The following is a 21,331-nucleotide window of genomic DNA, read 5'->3' as shown; positions in this document are numbered from 1 at the left end:
GGGATCATTCCTACGTTGATTCTAGATGACACGCTCCAGCCGGAGAATTTAGCTACCCCTAGTAGAGGAAAACAAAGACCTTTCTTGCCTCCAGAGAAGGGGACCCCAAAGCTGGATAGAAGCCCCCCACAAATAATAACGGTGAGGTAAGAGGAAATGACAAACACAGAAATGAACCAGGTTTAGCACAGAGAGGCCCGCTTACTGATAGCAGAATAAAGAAAGGTAACTTATATGGTCAACAAAAACCCTATCAAAATCCACACTGGAAATTCAAGAACCCCCGAACCGTCTAACGGTCCGGGGGGAGAACACCAGCCCCCTAGAGCTTCCAGCAAAGGTCAGGATATAGATTTGGAACAAGCTGGACAAAAAATACAAAACCAAAACAAATAGCAAAAAGCAAAAGGCAGACTTAGCTGATATAACTGGAACCAGGATCAGTAGACAAGAGCACAGCAGACTAGCTCTGATAACTACGTTGCCAGGCATTGAACTGAAGGTCCAGGGAGCTTATATAGCAACACCCCTAACTAACGACCCAGGTGCGGATAAAAGGAATGACAGAAAAACCAGAGTCAAAAAACTAGTAACCACTAGAGGGAGCAAAAAGCGAATTCACAACAGTACCCCCCCCTTAGTGAGGGGTCACCGAACCCTCACCACGACCACCAGGGTGATCAGGATGAGCGGCATGAAAAGCACGAACTAAATCGGCCGCATGAACATCAGAGGCGACCACCCAGGAATTATCCTCCTGACCATAGCCCTTCCACTTGACCAGGTACTGAAGCCTCCGCCTGGAGAGGCGAGAATCCAAGATCTTCTCCACCACGTACTCCAACTCGCCCTCAACCAACACCGGAGCAGGAGGCTCAGCAGAAGGAACTACAGGCACAATGTACCGCCGCAACAAGGACCTATGAAATACATTGTGAATAGCAAACGACGCAGGAAGATCCAGACGAAAAGATACAGGATTAAGGATTTCCAATATCTTGTAAGGCCCAATAAAACGAGGTTTAAATTTGGGAGAAGAGACCTTCATAGGAACAAAGCGGGAAGAAAGCCATACCAAATCCCCAACGCGTAGTCGGGGACCCACACCACGGCGGCGGTTGGCAAAGCGCTGAGCCCTCTCCTGTGACAACTTCAAGTTGTCCACCACATGATTCCAGATCCGCTGCAACCTATCCACCACAGAATCCACCCCAGGACAGTCAGAAGGCTCCACATGACCCGAAGAAAAGCGAGGATGGAAACCAGAGTTGCAGAAAAAAGGCGAAACCAAGGTGGCGGAACTAGCCCGATTATTAAGGGCAAACTCAGCCAACGGCAAGAATGTCACCCAATCGTCCTGATCAGCAGAGACAAAACACCTCAAATAAGCCTCCAAAGTCTGATTGGTTCGCTCCGTCTGTCCATTAGTCTGAGGATGGAAAGCAGACGAAAACGACAAATCAATGCCCATCCTACTACAAAAGGATCGCCAGAACCTGGAAACGAACTGGGATCCTCTGTCTGACACAATATTCTCAGGGATGCCGTGCAAACGAACCACGTTCTGGAAAAACACAGGAACCAGATCGGAAGAGGAAGGCAGCTTAGGCAAAGGAACCAAATGGACCATCTTGGAGAAGCGATCACATATCACCCAGATAACGGACATGCCCTGAGATAGCGGAAGATCAGAAATGAAATCCATGGAGATATGTGTCCAAGGTCTCTTCGGGACAGGCAAGGGCAAGAGCAAACCGCTGGCACGAGAACAGCAAGGCTTAGCTCGAGCACAAGTCCCACAGGACTGCACAAATGACCGCACATCCCTTGACAAAGAAGGCCACCAAAAGGACCTGGCCACCAGATCTCTGGTGCCAAAAATTCCCGGGTGACCTGCCAACACCGAGGAATGAACCTCGGAAATGACTCTGCTGGTCCACTTATCCGGGACAAACAGTCTGTCAGGTGGACAAGACTCAGGCCTATCCGCCTGAAATCTCTGCAACACACGTCGCAGATCCGGAGAAATAGCTGACAAGATAACTCCATCTTTAAGAATACCAACAGGATCAGCGACTTCAGGAGCATCAGGCACAAAGCTCCTAGAAAGAGCATCGGCCTTCACATTCTTTGAACCTGGTAAATACGAGACAACAAAATCAAAGCGGGAGAAAAACAATGACCAGCGGGCCTGTCTCGGATTAAGGCGTTTAGCAGACTCGAGATACATCAGATTTTTGTGATCAGTCAAGACCACCACACGATGCTTAGCACCCTCGAGCCAATGACGCCACTCCTCAAATGCCCATTTCATGGCCAACAACTCCCGATTGCCCACATCATAATTTCGCTCGGCAGGCGAAAACTTCCTAGAGAAAAAGGCACAAGGTTTCATAAGAGAGCAACCAGGGCCTCTCTGCGACAAAACGGCCCCCGCTCCAATCTCTGAAGCATCCACCTCAACCTGAAAGGGAAGTGAGACATCGGGCTGGCACAAAACAGGCGCCGAAGTAAACCGGCGTTTCAACTCCTGGAAAGCCTCCACGGCAGCAGGAGCCCAGTTGGCTACATCGGAGCCCTTCTTGGTCATATCCGTCAAAGGTTTCACAATGCTAGAAAAATTAGCGATAAAACGACGGTAGAAGTTAGCGAAACCCAAGAATTTCTGAAGACTCTTAACTGACAAGGGCTGAGTCCAATCAAGAATAGCTCGGACCTTGACTGGGTCCATCTCCACAGCAGAAGGGGAAAAAATGAACCCCAAAAAGGGAACCTTCTGTACACCAAAGAGACACTTTGAGCCCTTGACAAACAAAGAATTTTCACGCAAAATTTTAAAGACCAACCTGACCTGCTCCACATGTGAATCCCAATTATCAGAAAAAACCAAAATATCATCCAGATAAACAATCAAAAATTTATCCAGATACTTCCGGAAGATGTCATGCATAAAGGACTGAAAAACTGAAGGCGCATTGGAGAGCCCAAAAGGCATCACCAAGTACTCAAAATGACCTTCGTGCGTATTGAATGCGGTTTTCCATTCATCACCTTGCTTAATGCGCACAAGGTTGTACGCACCACGAAGGTCTATCTTGGTGAACCACTTGGCACCCTTAATCCGGGCAAACAAGTCAGACAACAGCGGTAAAGGATACTGAAATTTGACAGTGATCTTATTTAAAAGCCGATAATCAATACAAGGCCTCAAAGATCCGTCCTTTTTTGCCACAAAAAAGAATCCCGCACCAAGAGGGGAAGAAGACGGACGAATATGTCCTTTCTCCAGAGACTCCTTGATATATGAACGCATAGCGGTATGTTCAGGTACCGACAGATTAAACAGTCTTCCCTTAGGAAATTTACTGCCAGGGATCAAATCTATAGCACAGTCACAGTCCCTATGAGGAGGCAGTGCACTGGACTCAGACTCACTGAAGACATCTTGATAATCAGACAAATACTCAGGAACTTCCGAAGGCGTAGAAGAAGCAATAGACACAGGCAGGGAATCCCCATGAATACCACGACAGCCCCAACTTGAGACTGAGATAGCCTTCCAGTCCAGGACTGGATTATGGGTCTGTAACCATGGCAGCCCTAAAACAACCAAATCATGCATTTCATGTAAAACCAGGAAACGTATCACCTCGCGGTGTTCAGGAGTCATGCACATGGTAACTTGTGTCCAATACTGCGGTTTATTTGCTGCCAATGGCGTAGCATCAATACCCCTAAGAGGAATAGGATTTTCTAATGGTTCAAGAGTAAAACCACAGCGCTTAGCAAATGACAGATCCATAAGACTCAGGGCAGCACCTGAATCTACAAACGCCATGACAGGATAAGACGACAGTGAGCAAATCAAAGTTACAGACAGAATAAATTTAGGTTGCAAATTACCAACGGTGACAGGACTAACAACCTTAGCTATACGTTTAGAGCATGCTGAGATAACATGTGTAGAATCACCACAGTAGTAGCACAAGCCATTCCGGCGTCTATGAATTTTCCGCTCATTTCTAGTCAGGATTCTATCACATTGCATTAAATCAGGTGTCTGTTCAGACAACACCATGAGGGAATTTGCGGTTTTTCTATCACATTGCACCGAATTAGGTGTCTGTTCAGACAACACCATGAGGGAATTTGCGGTTTTGCGCTCCCGCAACCGCCGGTCAATTTGAATAGCCAGTGCCATAGTATCATTCAGACCTGTGGGAATGGGAAAACCCACCATAACATTCTTAATGGCTTCAGAAAGGCCATTTCTAAAATTAGCAGCCAGTGCACACTCGTTCCAATGTGTCAGCACGGACCATTTCCGAAATTTTTGGCAATACACTTCAGCCTCGTCCTGCCCCTGAGACATAGCCAGCAAGGCCTTTTCTGCCTGAATCTCAAGATTGGGTTCCTCATAAAGCAAACCGAGCGCCAGAAAAAACGCATCAATATCAGCCAATGCCGGATCTCCTGGCGCCAGCGAAAAAGCCCAATCCTGAGGGTCGCCCCGTAAGAACGAAATAATAATTTTTACTTGCTGAGCAGAGTCTCCAGATGAACAGGGTCTCAGGGACAAAAACAATTTACAATTATTCATGAACTTCCTAAACTTAAACCTGTCTCCGGAAAACAGTTCAGGAATCGGTATTTTAGGTTCTGACCTCGGATTTCTGATAACATAGTCTTGTATGCCCTGCACACGAGTAGCCAGCTGGTCCACACTTGTAATCAAGGTCTGGACATTCATGTCTGCAGCAAGCATAGCCACTCTGAGGTAAAGGGGAAGAAGAAAAAAAAAAAAAAAACTCAGAATCTTCTTTCTTATAATCCCTCTTCTGCAATGCATTAAACACTTAATACGGGCCTGGCAAACTGTTATGACCCCAATGGCGAGGGTCTCAGAGGAACGTGGAAGTCTGCAGAATACAAAAATCCAGCTCATAGGGCAGTGGTAACTGGGTTGACCATATATCTACTCCTAACGCCAACACTAGAAGTAGCCGGGGATCATTCCTACGTTGATTCTAGATGACACGCTCCAGCCGGAGAATCTAGCTACCCCTAGTAGAGGAAAACAAAGACCTTTCTTGCCTCCAGAGAAGGGGACCCCAAAGCTGGATAGAAGCCCCCCACAAATAATAACGGTGAGGTAAGAGGAAATGACAAACACAGAAATGAACCAGGTTTAGCACAGAGAGGCCCGCTTACTGATAGCAGAATAAAGAAAGGTAACTTATATGGTCAACAAAAACCCTATCAAAATCCACACTGGAAATTCAAGAACCCCCGAACCGTCTAACGGTCCGGGGGGAGAACACCAGCCCCCTAGAGCTTCCAGCAAAGGTCAGGATATAGATTTGGAACAAGCTGGACAAAAAATACAAAACCAAAACAAATAGCAAAAAGCAAAAGGCAGACTTAGCTGATATAACTGGAACCAGGATCAGTAGACAAGAGCACAGCAGACTAGCTCTGATAACTACGTTGCCAGGCATTGAACTGAAGGTCCAGGGAGCTTATATAGCAACACCCCTAACTAACGACCCAGGTGCGGATAAAAGGAATGACAGAAAAACCAGAGTCAAAAAACTAGTAACCACTAGAGGGAGCAAAAAGCGAATTCACAACAGTAGACCCCCTAAGGAACTCATCTAGATGTGTTGTGAGAGATTTGAACCCCCAAGTGTTTCACTACAGTTTATAATGCAGAGCCGTGCAAATAAAAAAAAATTTTTTTCCACAAAAAATTTTTTACCCCCAGTTTTGTATTTTTCCAAGGGTAACAGGAGAAATTAGACCCTATACATTGTTGTCCAATTTGTCCTGAGTACGTTGATACCTGATATCTGGGGGGGAACCACCGTTTGAGCGCATGGCAGAGCTCGGAAGGGAAGGAGCATCATTTGCAATGCAGACTTAGATGGATTGGTCTGCAGGCGTCACATTGCGTTTGCAGAGCCCCTAATGTACCTAAACAGTAGAAACCCCCCACAAGTGACCCAATATTGGAAACTAGACCCCCCAAGGAACTTATCTAGTTGTGTTGTGAGAACTTTGAACCCCCAAGTGTTTCACTACAGTTTATAACGCAGAGCCGTGAAAATAAAAAAATAAAAAATTTCCCCCAAAATTATTTTTTAGCCCCCAGTTTTGTATTTTCCCAATGGTAACAGGAGAAATTGGACCCCAAAAATTGTTGTACAATTTGTCTTGAGTACGCTGATACCCCATATGTGGGGGGGAACCACCGTTTGGGCGCATGGGAGGGCTCGGAAGGGAAGGAGCGCCATTTGGAATGCAGACTTAGATGGAATGGTCTGCAGGCGTCACATTGCGTTTGCAGAGCCCCTAATGTACCTAAACAGTAGAAACCCCCCACAAGTGACACCATTTTGGAAAGGAGACCCCCTAAGGAACTCATCTAGATGTGTTGTGAGAGCTTTGAACCCCCAAGTGTTTCACTACAGTTTATAACGCAGAGCCATGCAAATAAAAAATATTTTTCTTTCCACTAAAATTATTTTTTAGCCCCTAGTTTTGTATTTTCCCAAGGGTAACAGGAGAAATTGGACCCCAAAAGTTGTTCTCCAATGTGTTCTGAGTACGCTGATACCCCATATGTTGGGGTAAACCCCTGTTTGGGCGCACGGGAGAGCTTGGAAGGGAAGGAGCACTGTTTTACTTTTTCAATGCAGAATTGGCTGGAATTGAAATCGGACGCCATGTCACGTTTGGAGAGCCCCTGATGTGCCTAAACAGTGGAAACCCCCAATTATAACTGAAACCCTAATCAACACACACCCCTAACCCTAATCCCAACGGTAACCCTAACCACACCTCTAACCCAGACACACCCCTAACCCTAATCCCAACCCTATTCCCAACCGTAAATGTAATCCAAACCCTAACCCTAACTTTAGCCCCAACCCTAACCCTAACTTTAGCCCCAACCCTAAATGTAGCCTTAACCCTAGCCCCAACCCTAGCCCCAACCCTAGCCCCAACTATAACCCTAACCATAACCCTAACCCTAGCCCTAACCCTAGCCCTAACCCTAGCCCTAACCCTAGCCCTAACCCTAACCCTAGCCCTAACCCTAATGGGAAAATGGAAATAAATACATTTTTTAAATTTTTTTAATTTTTCCCTAACTAAGGCGACGTTCACATTAGCGTTCTGCGCCGCAGTGTCGGGCGCCGCAGCGTCGCCACATGCGTCATGCGCCAATATATTTAACATGGGGGTGCATGGACATGCGTTGCACTTGCGTTTTGCGACGCATGCGTCACTGCGGCGCACGCGTCATGGCGCAGAGCACGCAGCAAGTTGCAGTTTTTGTGCGTCCAAAATCAAGCAAAAAAAGGACGCATGCGTCGCAAAACGCAGCGTTGTGCATGCGTTGTGCATGCGTTGTTCCTGCGTTGTGCGTTGCGTCGCCGACGCTGCGGCGCACAACGCAAATGTGAACATAGCCTAAGCGGGTAATGAAGGGGGGTTTGATTTACTTTTATAGCGGGTTATTTAGCGGATTTTTATGATTGGCAGCCGTCACACACTGAAAGACGCTTTTTATTGCAAAAAATATTTTTTGCGTTACCACATTTTGAGAGCTATAATTTTTCCATATTTGAGTCCACAGAGTCATGTGAGGTCTTGTTTTTTGTGGGACGAGTTGGCGTTTTTATTGGTAACATGTTCGGGCACGGGAGATTTTTTGATCGCTTTTTATTCCGATTTTTGTGAGGAAGAATGACCAAAAACCAGCTATTCATTAATTTCTTTTGGGGGAGGCGTTTATACCGTTCCGCGTTTGGTAAAATTGATAAAGCAGTTTTATTCTTCGGGTCAGTACGATTACAGCGATATCTCATTTATATCATTTTTTTATGTTTTGGCGCTTTTATACGATAAAAGCTATTTTATAGAAAAAATAATTATTTTGGCATCGCTTTATTCTGAGGACTATAACTTTTTTATTTTAAAAATTTTGTATGGTAAAAATACATACCAAGTGATAAAGCCTTCCTAATACCCTGTCTGATGACAAATGCACACTTAGCAGGATGCAGCAGGCCTCCACTGATAAAGGATAGGTGCGGCACGAGTGCAAACTACTTGATAAAAACAACCACCCCTATCCTCCAAACATTGCAGGGGTTGGCTGCCTAGTAGAAAAAATGCACATTGATATGACTCACATAGGACGCCAGTCACACTGATAGGTGTGGTGCACAGTGTCTGGTATGCAACCTATTAATGACGCCCCTTGTATTAACAGGCGGGCTGCCCAGCACTATAATATGCAGCACACGGTGACAGACGCCCCCAAAAAAAAACCTCATATAGTGTATGTGTTTATCATATGCATACATTTTTTTGCACTATATCATATCCTTTTTTGCAGGATGTGGCCAGGCCTCTTTATGTTGGTTAGGTTTTTTTTGGGGGCGTCTGTCACCGTGTGCTGCATATTATAGTGCTGGGCAGCCTGCCTGTTAATACAAGGGGCGTCATTAATAGGTTGCATACCAGACACTGTGCACCACACCTATCAGTGTGACTGGCGTCCTATGTGAGTCATATCAATGTGCATTTTTTCTACTAGGCAGCCAACCCCTGCAATGTTTGGAGGATAGGGGTGGTTGTTTTTATCAAGTAGTTTGCACTCGTGCCGCACCTATCCTTTATCAGTGGAGGCCTGCTGCATCCTGCTAAGTGTGCATTTGTCATCAGACAGGGTATTAGGAAGGCTTTATCACTTGGTATGTATTTTTTCTGAGTTTTTTTCTATGTTAGCTGTTTCATGATATTAGTGGTAGGACCCGCAATATTATGGGGACCCTTGACGTTGGGTTGCGGGCTTACTTTGTTTTGGCCAAAATAATAAACCAATACCTCATATAGTGTATGTGTTTATCATATGCATACATTTTTTTGCACTATATCATATCCTTTTTTGCAGGATGTGGCCAGGCCTCTTTATGTTGGTTAGGTTTTTTTTGGGGGGCGTCTGTCACCGTGTGCTGCATATTATAGTGCTGGGCAGCCCGCCTGTTAATACAAGGGGCGTCATTAATAGGTTGCATACCAGACACTGTGCACCACACCTATCAGTGTGACTGGCGTCCTATGTGAGTCATATCAATGTGCATTTTTTCTACTAGGCAGCCAACCCCTGCAATGTTTGGAGGATAGGGGTGGTTGTTTTTATCAAGTAGTTTGCACTCGTGCCGCACCTATCCTTTATCAGTGGAGGCCTGCTGCATCCTGCTAAGTGTGCATTTGTCATCAGACAGGGTATTAGGAAGGCTTTATCACTTGGTATGTATTTTTTCTGAGTTTTTTTCTATGTTAGCTGTTTCATGATATTAGTGGTAGGACCCGCAATATTATGGGGACCCTTGACATTGGGTTGCGGGCTTACTTTGTTTTGGCCAAAATAATAAACCAATACCTCATATAGTGTATGTGTTTATCATATGCATACATTTTTTTGCACTATATCATATCCTTTTTTGCAGGATGTGGCCAGGCCTCTTTATGTTGGTTAGGTTTTTTTTTTGGGGCGTCTGTCACCGTGTGCTGCATATTATAGTGCTGGGCAGCCCGCCTGTTAATACAAGGGACGTCATTAATAGGTTGCATACCAGACACTGTGCACCACACCTATCAGTGTGACTGGCGTCCTATGTGAGTCATATCAATGTGCATTTTTTCTACTAGGCAGCCAACCCCTGCAATGTTTGGAGGATAGGGGTTGTTGTTTTTATCAAGTAGTTTGCACTCGTGCCGCACCTATCCTTTATCAGTGGAGGCCTGCTGCATCCTGCTAAGTGTGCATTTGTCATCAGACAGGGTATTAGGAAGGCTTTATCACTTGGTATGTATTTTTTCTGAGTTTTTTTCTATGTTAGCTGTTTCATGATATTAGTGGTAGGACCCGCAATATTATGGGGACCCTTGACGTTGGGTTGCGGGCTTACTTTGTTTTGGCCAAAATAATAAACCAATACCTCATATAGTGTATGTGTTTATCATATGCATACATTTTTTTGCACTATATCATATCCTTTTTTGCAGGATGTGGCCAGGCCTCTTTATGTTGGTTAGGTTTTTTTGGGGGGGCGTCTGTCACCGTGTGCTGCATATTATAGTGCTGGGCAGCCCGCCTGTTAATACAAGGGGCGTCATTAATAGGTTGCATACCAGACACTGTGCACCACACCTATCAGTGTGACTGGCGTCCTATGTGAGTCATATCAATGTGCATTTTTTCTACTAGGCAGCCAACCCCTGCAATGTTTGGAGGATAGGGGTGGTTGTTTTTATCAAGTAGTTTGCACTCGTGCCGCACCTATCCTTTATCAGTGGAGGCCTGCTGCATCCTGCTAAGTGTGCATTTGTCATCAGACAGGGTATTAGGAAGGCTTTATCACTTGGTATGTATTTTTTCTGAGTTTTTTTCTATGTTAGCTGTTTCATGATATTAGTGGTAGGACCCGCAATATTATGGGGACCCTTGACATTGGGTTGCGGGCTTACTTTGTTTTGGCCAAAATAATAAACCAATACCTCATATAGTGTATGTGTTTATCATATGCATACATTTTTTTGCACTATATCATATCCTTTTTTGCAGGATGTGGCCAGGCCTCTTTATGTTGGTTAGGTTTTTTTTTTTGGGCGTCTGTCACTGTGTGCTGCATATTATAGTGCTGGGCAGCCCGCCTGTTAATACAAGGGGCGTCATTAATAGGTTGCATACCAGACACTGTGCACCACACCTATCAGTGTGACTGGCGTCCTATGTGAGTCATATCAATGTGCATTTTTCTACTAGGCAGCCAACCCCTGCAATGTTTGGAGGATAGGGGTGGTTGTTTTTATCAAGTAGTTTGCACTCGTGCCGCACCTATCCTTTATCAGTGGAGGCCTGCTGCATCCTGCTAAGTGTGCATTTGTCATCAGACAGGGTATTAGGAAGGCTTTATCACTTGGTATGTATTTTTTCTGAGTTTTTTTCTATGTTAGCTGTTTCAAAAATTTTGTATGGTGGCTCGTTTTTTGCGGGACAAGATGACGTTTTCAGCGGTACCATGGTTATTTATATCCGTCTTTTTGATCGCGTGTTATTCCACTTTTTGTTTGGCGGTATGAGAATAAAGCGTTGTTTTTTGCCTCGGTTTTTTTTTTTTTTTTTACGGTGTTCACTGAAGGGGTTAACTAGTTATGTAGTTTTATAGGTGGGGTCATTACGGACGCAGCGATACTAAATATGTGTACTTTTATTGTTTGATTTTTTTTAAATTTAGATAAAGAAATGTATTTATGGGAATAATTTTTTTTTATTATTTATTTATTTAGAATTTTTTTTTATTTTTTTATTTTACACATGTGGACATTTTTTTTTTAACTTTTTTACTTTGTCCCAGGGGGGGACATCACAGATCGGTGATTTGACAGTTTGCACAGCACTCTGTCAGATCACTGATCTCACTTAGAGTGCAGCAGGCTTACCAGCGCCTGCACTGAGCAGGCACTCGGTAAGCCACCTCCCTCCCTGCAGGACCCGGATGCCGTGGCCATCTTGGATCCGGGACCTGCAGCGAGGAAGGAGGTAGGAGACCCTTGGAGCAACGCGATCACATCGCGTTGCTCCGGGGGTCTCAGGGAAGCACGCAGGGAGCCCCCTCCCTGCGCGATGCTTCCCTATACCGCCGGTACACTGCGATCATGTTTCATCGCGGTGTGCCGGGGGTTAATGTGCCTGGGGTGGTCCGTGACCGCTCCTGGCACATAGTGCCGGATGTCAGCTGCGATAGTCAGCTGACACCCGGCCGCGATCGGCCGCGCTCCCCCCGTGAGCGTGGCCGATCGTGCTGGACGTACTATTCCGTCCTTGGGAAGTAGGGCCCACCCCACATGGACGGAATAGTACGTCCAATGACAGAAAGGGGTTAAAAAGTCCAATAAAATTTATAAAAATAAAAAAAAGTTCAAAACAAAAGAAGTACATATGTTTGGTATCACTGCATCCATACAATGAACATATACATATAAACTGTTCCAAATGCCAAAAATATAGCATTTTCATCATACTGACACACAAAAAATGGAATCAAAAATGATCACAAAGTCTGTTATAAAAATACATCAATGAAAACATTATCTCAACCCTCAAGAAAACAAACCCTTATATAATTCTGTCGGCTAGATAAGTCACCAATATGAGATCGGGGGTCCAAAACCCCCGGCACATCCAATTATCAGCTAAGGGGTATATGGGAGGAACACATTGCTTAGTGAATGCTTTATCTCTTATTAAAGTGAATGTATTGCAGTACTCAGCAGCAGTCACCAAGAAATGTACGGGGCTGTTGTGTTCCGCTCATACATCACATCTGATCGAAGTTGTTGTCAAACTCCCACCAATCTCATATTGTGATGAGTCATCAACTATTAAGTCATGGACAATCCACTTAACAATTTACAGGGTGCAGGTAGTTGCCAACTACCTTCCTGTTCTTCCTGCCACCGGTTTCAGCAGATTCAGAGTGGTCATGGACCGCTCTTGCCAGCAATTCTGCGGTTTTTGGTGACATCAAGTTGACAGAGAAGCTGTTTCTCTTCCATTCTGCTTTGATGACAGGGCTAGACTGCTGATGTGATGCTGGTTGACAGCTGGCTCCTTGCTGCCTAATTGCAGGGAGTGGGCTGTTAATCAACATGACATCGACAGTCATGCTGCTTCGACAGAGCAGTCCGGAAGAACCTGCTATGTTGATGTGAGGTCAAATGAAGCAGCAGAATTGCAAGCATTAGCAGTCTGACCAGTCTGCCGATGCTGAGTAGAACAAGTAGGTAGTTAGCAAGTATTTCACTGTAAGTTATTAACCCCATGAAAAAAGAATAAAATAGTTCCGCATAACTCTTTTAAATGGCATATGTGCAATTTATACTCCGCAATATTCACTGCACAAACATTTCTACAAAACTCTAGTGGTGTCAAATAGGTCACTACACCCTTAAATGGTTTCCCTGAGTGTAATTTACAAAATTGGATCACTTTTTGGGGATTCATGATGTTTTGACAACTTAAGGGCTTTGCAAATGGAACCCTCAAACTACTCCAAACTACTGGTATTGTGTGCAAACTGTAAAGCACTGCGGAATATGTTAGCGCTATACAAAAATAAAGATTATTATTATTATTATTATTATTATTACTCTGGGAAACTCAGTTCCCCAAAAACCAAATGGTACTCCTTATTTTGTGAGCCCTTCCATGTTCCCAAGCAGTTGTGAATGACCATATATACAGTGTGCTAAGCATAAATGAGCACACCCCAACAGATTTGTCAGAAAACCTTCAGAATCAACATTTCTCTGGCATACTACAAAATATTCCCACAAATGTGGGTAATTAATTGCAAACAAGATTTGTTATTTTGCAAACCCAAAAAAGTAATTTTCCTAACAAATTAATTCTAGACCATGTTACAAAAATGAGTACACCCCAATGAAAGTTTTAGGAGGAATTGTTATGAAGGAACAGATGAATGACCTCGGGGAGACCAAAACATCCAACACTGCGGAGACACCATCACGTGTTTCTCAACGCAGTGATCCAGAACACTGCCCCCATCCCTTATGGGAAATATGCAAACGCATGTAAAGTAAGCTGCGGAGACACCATCACGTGTTTCTCAACGCAAGCAATGAATAGCCAGGCCTTTCTCCGGGAAGGAACAACCACGGGAAGGGCAGCATCCAATAAAGGAGAATATCCAATAAAGGAAGACCACCTATGCCAAGCATGGTATCCATCCACAAACAGCTGTTTCGGGGTATGGATGTGGATGGATACCATGCTTGGCATAGGTGGTCTTCCTTTATTGGATATTCTCCTTTATTGGATGCTGCCCTTCCCGTGGTTGTTCCTTCCCGGAGAAAGGCCTGGCTATTCATTGCTTGCGTTGAGAAACACGTGATGGTGTCTCCGCAGCTTACTTTACATGCGTTAGGAGGAATTGTGTCATCAATAAAGAAAGCCTCTCATAATGCCCATGCACAAAACACCTGCCTACAATTTGCCAGGGCCCATGCTGAAAAATATGAAGACTACTAGGACTCTATTCTCTGGAATGATGAGGCCAAGATAAATGTTTTTGAAACTTATGGCTTCAAAACTGTATGGCATCACAAATGTGATGAGTACAACAAAAAATAGATAGTTTCTACAGTGGTGGCAATGTCCTTATGTGGGGCTGCATGAGTGTTGCTGGTGTCAGGGAGCTACATTTCATTAATAGTATCATGAATTCACAGATGTACTGCTCTATATTTAAAGAGAAGATGCCCTTAGTCACTGAAGCTGTTATCCTGGCTTACGCGGATTTCTCACAACCGTTCATTCTTCACATCGTCTGCTGGGACTTGGGGCTGTGTTGTCGCAGATGCTAAACGGAAGAGAGAGGGTGATCACTTATGCAAATCGGTGCCTTCACGATTCCAAACGCAATCTGGACAATTACAGTTCTTTTAAGATGGAGCTGCTGGCGTTGGTGTGGGCTATGATGGACAGATTTGCGGAATATCTGTCCAGCTCTGAAGTGTTGGTGCATACTGATAACCCGCTTGCGCACCTGGAGAATAAGAGACTGGGGGACTTAGAACAGCGATGGGTAGCCAGAAAGGTGAAATTCCATTATAAAATCGCTTACAGAAGGGGGACAGAAAATACCCACGCCGATGCCCTGTCCTGGAGGAAGAGTACCAGACCTGAGCGGCACAGAGACAAAGAGCCAAAGGATGAAGCGGTCCCTAGATTCTGGAGGTCCACCCTCCAGGACGGTGGTGGCAATGCAGGGACAGATACATACCTCAGCCCAAGATGACATACTGGGAAGAACTCAAGATGAGTGGGTTCAGCTTCAACAGGAAAATGTCGAACTGGCTTTGTTAAGACGATGTGTGGCTTCTCAGGGACTTCCATGCTCGTCAGAAAGGGGTATCTTTTCCTCGGAGGCGTTGTGGATCCTACCGCAGTGGGAACAACTACGGATGAAGAACGGCTTACTATATCGGAAAGAGCAACTGAGGACTGAGCTGAATGTGACCTGGCAAGTCCTCGTTCCAACAATGTCATTATCTGAAATTGTTGTCGCTGCACAAGAGCAAGGAGCCCACTTTGGTCCAGAAAAGACCTTCCAATGGCTACAACGGTTCATCTTCCATCCCCAGTTGAAGGCGAAAATGGACGAGGCCTGTAGGAAGTGCTGGACATGTGAGCTGGCTAAGCCGCCAGAGCAGAAGGCTCCCTTTCAGTCCATTATAACCTCCGCTCCTCTGGAACTCTTGACAATAGATTATCTAACCATTGGCCCAGCCCATCAGGGCTATGAACATTGCCTGGTAATGGTGGATCATTTCACAAAATTTGCTTTGGTGATTCCGACACGGGATCAGACTGCAGAGTCCGCTGCATATGCAATATGTAAGAACTTCAATCAACCCTATGGGTGTCCGAAGAGAATTCACTCAAATCAGGGAGCTTGTTTCTTGGGAAAAGTAATGGATGAATTGCACCATCTGTACCAGATTGACAAGTCCCGCACCACACCGTAGCACCCTCAAGGTAATGGTGCATGTGAACAATTCAACCGTACACTGATTCTGATGTTAAGAACTCTAGAGGAAGATCGGAAGACCCAGTGGCCAGAGTACGTTTCTGAACTGGTGTGGGTATATAATAATCAAATCCACCGAACCACAGGATATACACTTTACTCTCTTCTGTTCGGTTGAGAAGGAAAAGGAATTACCGAGTGGGCATTGGACCCAGAAGATGATTACCCATGGATGGGGGTGTTCTCCTGGGTTCGAGAACATCGACATCGCTTGCAGACCTTACACCGGTTGGTCGAGACCAGATTACAGGAGTTAAAACATGCAGAGAGGACCTCGTCTGGAGCAACAGAGTTTCAAGCCGGAGACCGAGTCTTAGTGTGGGAGAAGCGCCCTCTAGACAAGCTGGAAAATCATTGGGAGAAAGACACGTATTGGGTGAAGAGAAGAGTTAGTCCAGAGGGACCTGTCTACGAAGTCCAAACTGAAGAAAAACAAGATGCCCCCACTCAAATTCTTCATCGGAATATGCTCGGACCCTGCTTGTCTAAGAACCCTGTTCAAGTAGGAGAGGCGCCCAAGGCTCCTGAGATGGTCCATATGCCCGTAGAAGCAGAGGACGAAGAAGGGGGTGAAAGGTTAAGCTCCGAGAGGTTTGAGCTAGAGGATGCAAGCTCCCCATGGCTCTTCCCCCACAGCCGGATTCGGCCCCACAAGAGAGCTCCACTACTTTTCCTGATCTGAGATGCTCCAAATGAACAACAGCTGACAAACCCCCTAATCGCTATGACCAAGAGAATTTCATCTGGCAACAATTCGCACAGAAAAAGAGAAGAGTCTTAAACTTCTTGAAGAGTCTAGCCCGTGGAATGGCAAGGAAAAAGAGCGGGGGAGTGCAGGGAGGAGAGCCAAGCTAACGGTCTCTCCTGAGTGTCTGGGCTGGAACCATCGGGGCTGTCACCAGTGTTTCAGGGGGAAGAGATTGCTGACTGGAGCAGTTCAGGGCACCTGACTGATGGGGGCGGGTCCGACATAAATAGCAGTTTGAGCGAGAAGATGGGACACTTGGCAGGGAACAAGCTTGTGAGTAGTGAGATGTTAACTCCCTCGCCATGGACCCACGCCCGCTAGCTGTGCCTATACCAACTAGCCAGACTGCCGACACATTCTACCCTCAGCCCAGAGAGACTTCCCCACCAGGTAGTGACCAGGATAGAGTACATACCTTGGCTCCGCTCACCACTGCGGAGGCACCACTTAGTCCCATCCTTGGGGTGCCAGCGAAGGACCGGCTCGTGTCTGTGGCTGTGTCCGCTGGACTGTGTGCTTCTACTGCGGCCTTGCCTACTGAACTTTCTGCTTCTTCTGTGCCGCCGACCATCTACTCTACTCCACCATGTGCACGGATCAGGAGATCTTGTGCAGAAGAACCTGGAGGAATCGTCGTCGCAAGGAGAAAGTGAATAGCTCATCTGCGGGCCTGGATCGGAGACATCTTGCGCCGCCTGCGGCGCCGCCGAGGGATCTTCCAGCCACCTAATAGAGGGGTTACAAGGACACTAAACTTCAGGAGGGCAAATTTCCAACGGATGAGAGAGATCTTGGTGCAATTAACTGGGACGATATCCTGAGACATAAAAATACACAAAGAAAATGGGAGACGTTTATTAGCATCCTCGATAGGACCTGTGCACAGTACATACCGTATGGGAATAAACATACTAGAAATAGGAGGAAACCAATATGGCTATATAGAGCCGTAAGGGGCGAAATAAGGGACAAAAAGAAAGCATTTAGAGAATTAAAGGAAGTAGGTAGTGATGAGGCATTAAATAAATATAGAAAATTAAATAAATTCTGTAAAAAGCAAATCAAGGCAGCAAAGATTGAGGCAGAGAGACTCATTGCCAGAGAGAGTAAAAATAATCCCAAAATATTCTTTAACTACGTAAATAGTAAGAAACTAAAAAATGATAGTGTTGGCCCCCTTAAAAATAGTCTGGGAGAAATGGTGGATGAGGATGAGGAAAAAGCCAATATGCTAAATGACTTTTTTTCATCAGTATTTACACAAGAAAATTCCATGGCAGACAATATGATCAGTGATAACAAAAATTCCCCATTAAATGTAACCTGCTTAACCCAGCCGGAAGTACGGCGGCGTCTAAAAATCACTAAAATTTACAAATCTCCAGGCCGGATGGGATACACCCCCGAGTACTGCAGGAACTAAGTACAGTCATTGATAGACCATTATTTTTAATCTTTAAAGACTCCATAATAACAGGGTCTGTACCACAGGACTGGCGTATAGCAAATGTGGTGCCAATATTCAAAAAGGGGACAAAAACTGAACTCGGAAATTATAGGCTAGTAAGCTTAACCTCTACTGTGGGTAAAATCCTGGAGGTTCATTCTAAGGGATGCTATACTGGAATATCTGAAGAGGAATAACCTCATGACCCAGTATCAACACAGGTTTACTAGGGACCGTTCATGTCAGACTAATCTGATCAGCTTCTATGAAGAGGTAAGTTCCGGACTGGACCAAGGGAACCCAGTGGACGTAGTGTATATGGACTTTTCAAAAGCTTTTGATACGGTGCCACACAAAAGGTTGATACATAAAATGAGAATAATGGGGAAAATATGTGTAAGTGGGTTAAGAGGTGGCTCAGGGATAGGAAATAAAGGGTGGTAATTAATGGAGCACACTCGGACTGGGTCGCGGTTAGCAGTGGGATACCACAGGAGTCAGTATTGGGCCCTCTTCTTTTTAGCATATTTATTAATGACCTTGTAGGGGGCATTCAGAGTAGAATTTCAATATTTGCAGATGACACTAAACTCTGCAGGGTAACCAATACAGAGGAGGACAATTTTATATTACAGGATGATTTATGTAAACTAGAAGCTTGGGCTGATAGGGCTGATAAATGGCAAATGAGTTTTAATGGGGATAAATGTAAGGTCATGCACTTGGGTAGAAGTAATAAGATGTATAACTATGTGCTTAATTCTAAAACTCTGGGCAAAACCGTCAATGAAAAAGACCTGGGAGTATGGGTGGATGACAAACTCACATTTAGTGGCCAGTGTCAGGCAGCTGCTACAAAGGCAAATAAAATAATGGGATGCATTAAAAGAGGCATAGATGCTCATGAGGAGAACATTATTTTACCTCTATACAAGTCACTAGTTCGTCCACACTTAGAATACTGTGCACAGTTCTGGTCTCTGGTGTATAAGAAAGACATAGCTGAACTAGAGCGGGTGCAGAGAAGAGTGACCAAGGTTATTAGAGGACTGGGGGGTCTGCAATACCAAGATAGGTTATTACACTTGGGGCTATTTAGTTTGGAAAAACGAAGACTAAGGGGTGATCTTATTTTAATGTATAAATATATGAGGGGACAGTACAAAGACCTTTCTGATGATCTTTTTAATCATAGACCTGAGACAGGGACAAGGGGGCATCCTCTACGTCTGGAGGAAAGAAGGTTTAAGCATAATAACAGGCGCGGGTTCTTTACTGTAAGAGCAGTGAGACTATGGAACTCTCTGCCGTATGATGTTGTAATGAGTGATTCATTACTTAAATTTAAGAGGGGACTGGATACCTTTCTGGAAAAGTATAATGTTACAGGGTATATACACTAGATTCCTTGATAGGGCGTTGATCCAGGGAACTAGTCTGATTGCCGTATGTGGGGTCAGGAAGGAATATTTTTTCCCCAAAGTGGAGCATACTATTTGCCACATGGGTTTTTTTTGCCTTCCTCTGGATCAACATGTTAGGGCATGTTAGGTTAGGCTATGGGTTGAACTAGATGGACTTAAAGTCTTCCTTCAATCTTAATAGCTATGTTACCTTCCTCCAGCTCACAGAGACTGATAAGTAAACCTGTTACATTGTATTGCATTTGACTTTCTCCATCTTCTAATCACATCCTTTACCCCCCTGCTTGTACCATTACTGTTCCTATATATAAAGAACCTGTTAACCCTTGCTCTGCCTTCTGTGTGTCACTGCATCCTACACACCTGCTAGCATCCTACACACCTGCTAGCATCCTACACAGTCACCCCTCTGAGTATATAGAGCGGCCACTGTAACCGCACCCCCGGCACTGATTGACACCAGGCCTCAATGTAGAGCCAGTGTGAGTCATGGCTTGGGGTGCGGGTTATAGTGGCCGCTCTGTATACTCAGTACAGTGACTGAAGTGGTGCCACCCTGACCCTATGACTGAATACCGAATTCTGGTGGGGAGAATAAAGATAATTTTCTCCCCACTACATTCGTCTATGTGCAGCGAGCAGACAGCATCATAACACTGTTAACCTGCAGATTAACTGCATACCTGCAGGTTAACAGCGTTATTTCTGGTTCAGGTTCCCTTCAAATAATTCTCCTTTCCTTCCATGCCATGCGCTTAATCAATAGATTCTGATCACATGTGGAGTATCGTTAGATTCAATAGCAATTGCATAACACATCTGTGGGTTTGCTTTCTCTTATTACAACTTGTGAAAAATGAATCATTTATAGACTAAGACAACATTTTAGGAGAAAGAGTATAATTTTTCATTTTTTTCCATTCCAATTTCTATGAAGCAACTGAAGCAACTTCCAACAATGTGGTTTTGAATAGATATAGTGGTTAAAATGATATCACTTTTCACGGACCCCTAAACTTGTATTGGCATTTTTCAGCCATGATACCGGAAAAAAATGGATATGTCTCTGTGAGTTTTGCATGGACACAACATGTGTAACAGTACGGACATGTGAACAGCCCTATAGATTTTAATGGGTATGTCTTGCATCTGTGAAAAACATTGATTGGATAATTTAAAAAGTTTGAAAATTGCAAATTTTTAAACATTTTTGCCAAATTTCCGATAATTAGTAAAAAAATGATAATTGTATCTTACCTAAATTTAACACTATCATGAAGTACAAAGTGTTACAAAAAAACATTCTCAAAATATTTGAAATTGGAAAAAGTGGTATCATATAAAGTTACACACGTCAGATTTGAAAAATGGGGCTCTATCAGCAGGGTCAAAACTGATTTTGGTGGTAAGAGGTTCATACACTTTTGTAATTGTCCGTAATAGATTCCAAAAAGAAAAAAAAAAGAAAATAATCAATACCTATTTGGACAATAAGGGTTTGTGTACAAGTTTAGTATTTGCAGCAGAAAAATCTGGAGCGGTGTCAGGAAAAACGGTGCATAAAATATGCACGTTTTTGCCACTTTTTTTGCGTTTTTTGATGGTGTTTTTCTTGCTTTCATTTGAACGCTGCAAAAAATTTTTGAAACTGCTTTAAATCTGCAGGGGAAAAAAATGAGCAGCGTGTGCATGAGAGTTCATAAATCTTATTCACATTGCTGTATCTGTAAGGCTACGTCCCGACGGTCAATAAACGGCAGCACTTTGGATGCAGCACATGTCTTCTCCATCCAAAGCGCTGACGGCTTTTGATCCTAGGTGATTCCGCATGTGTTCATTGAAATGTGAGGAATCACCGCGCCCAACACATTAGACGTGTGATATTTATCACACATATTTATTACATAAATTGACATGCTGCAGTCTGGAAAGATGAGCTGCATGTCTGTCTCCTCAGGGAAGCCGAAGGCGTCTCAGCACGCATAGTGGAGATGGGATTTCTTGAAATCCCATCCACTCT

Source organism: Ranitomeya variabilis, chromosome 2 (genome assembly GCF_051348905.1).
Source record: "Ranitomeya variabilis isolate aRanVar5 chromosome 2, aRanVar5.hap1, whole genome shotgun sequence".
Taxonomy (NCBI): Eukaryota; Metazoa; Chordata; class Amphibia; order Anura; family Dendrobatidae; genus Ranitomeya; species Ranitomeya variabilis.
The sequence above is the reverse complement of the archived record's forward strand: the minus strand, read 5'-3'. Positions refer to the sequence as shown.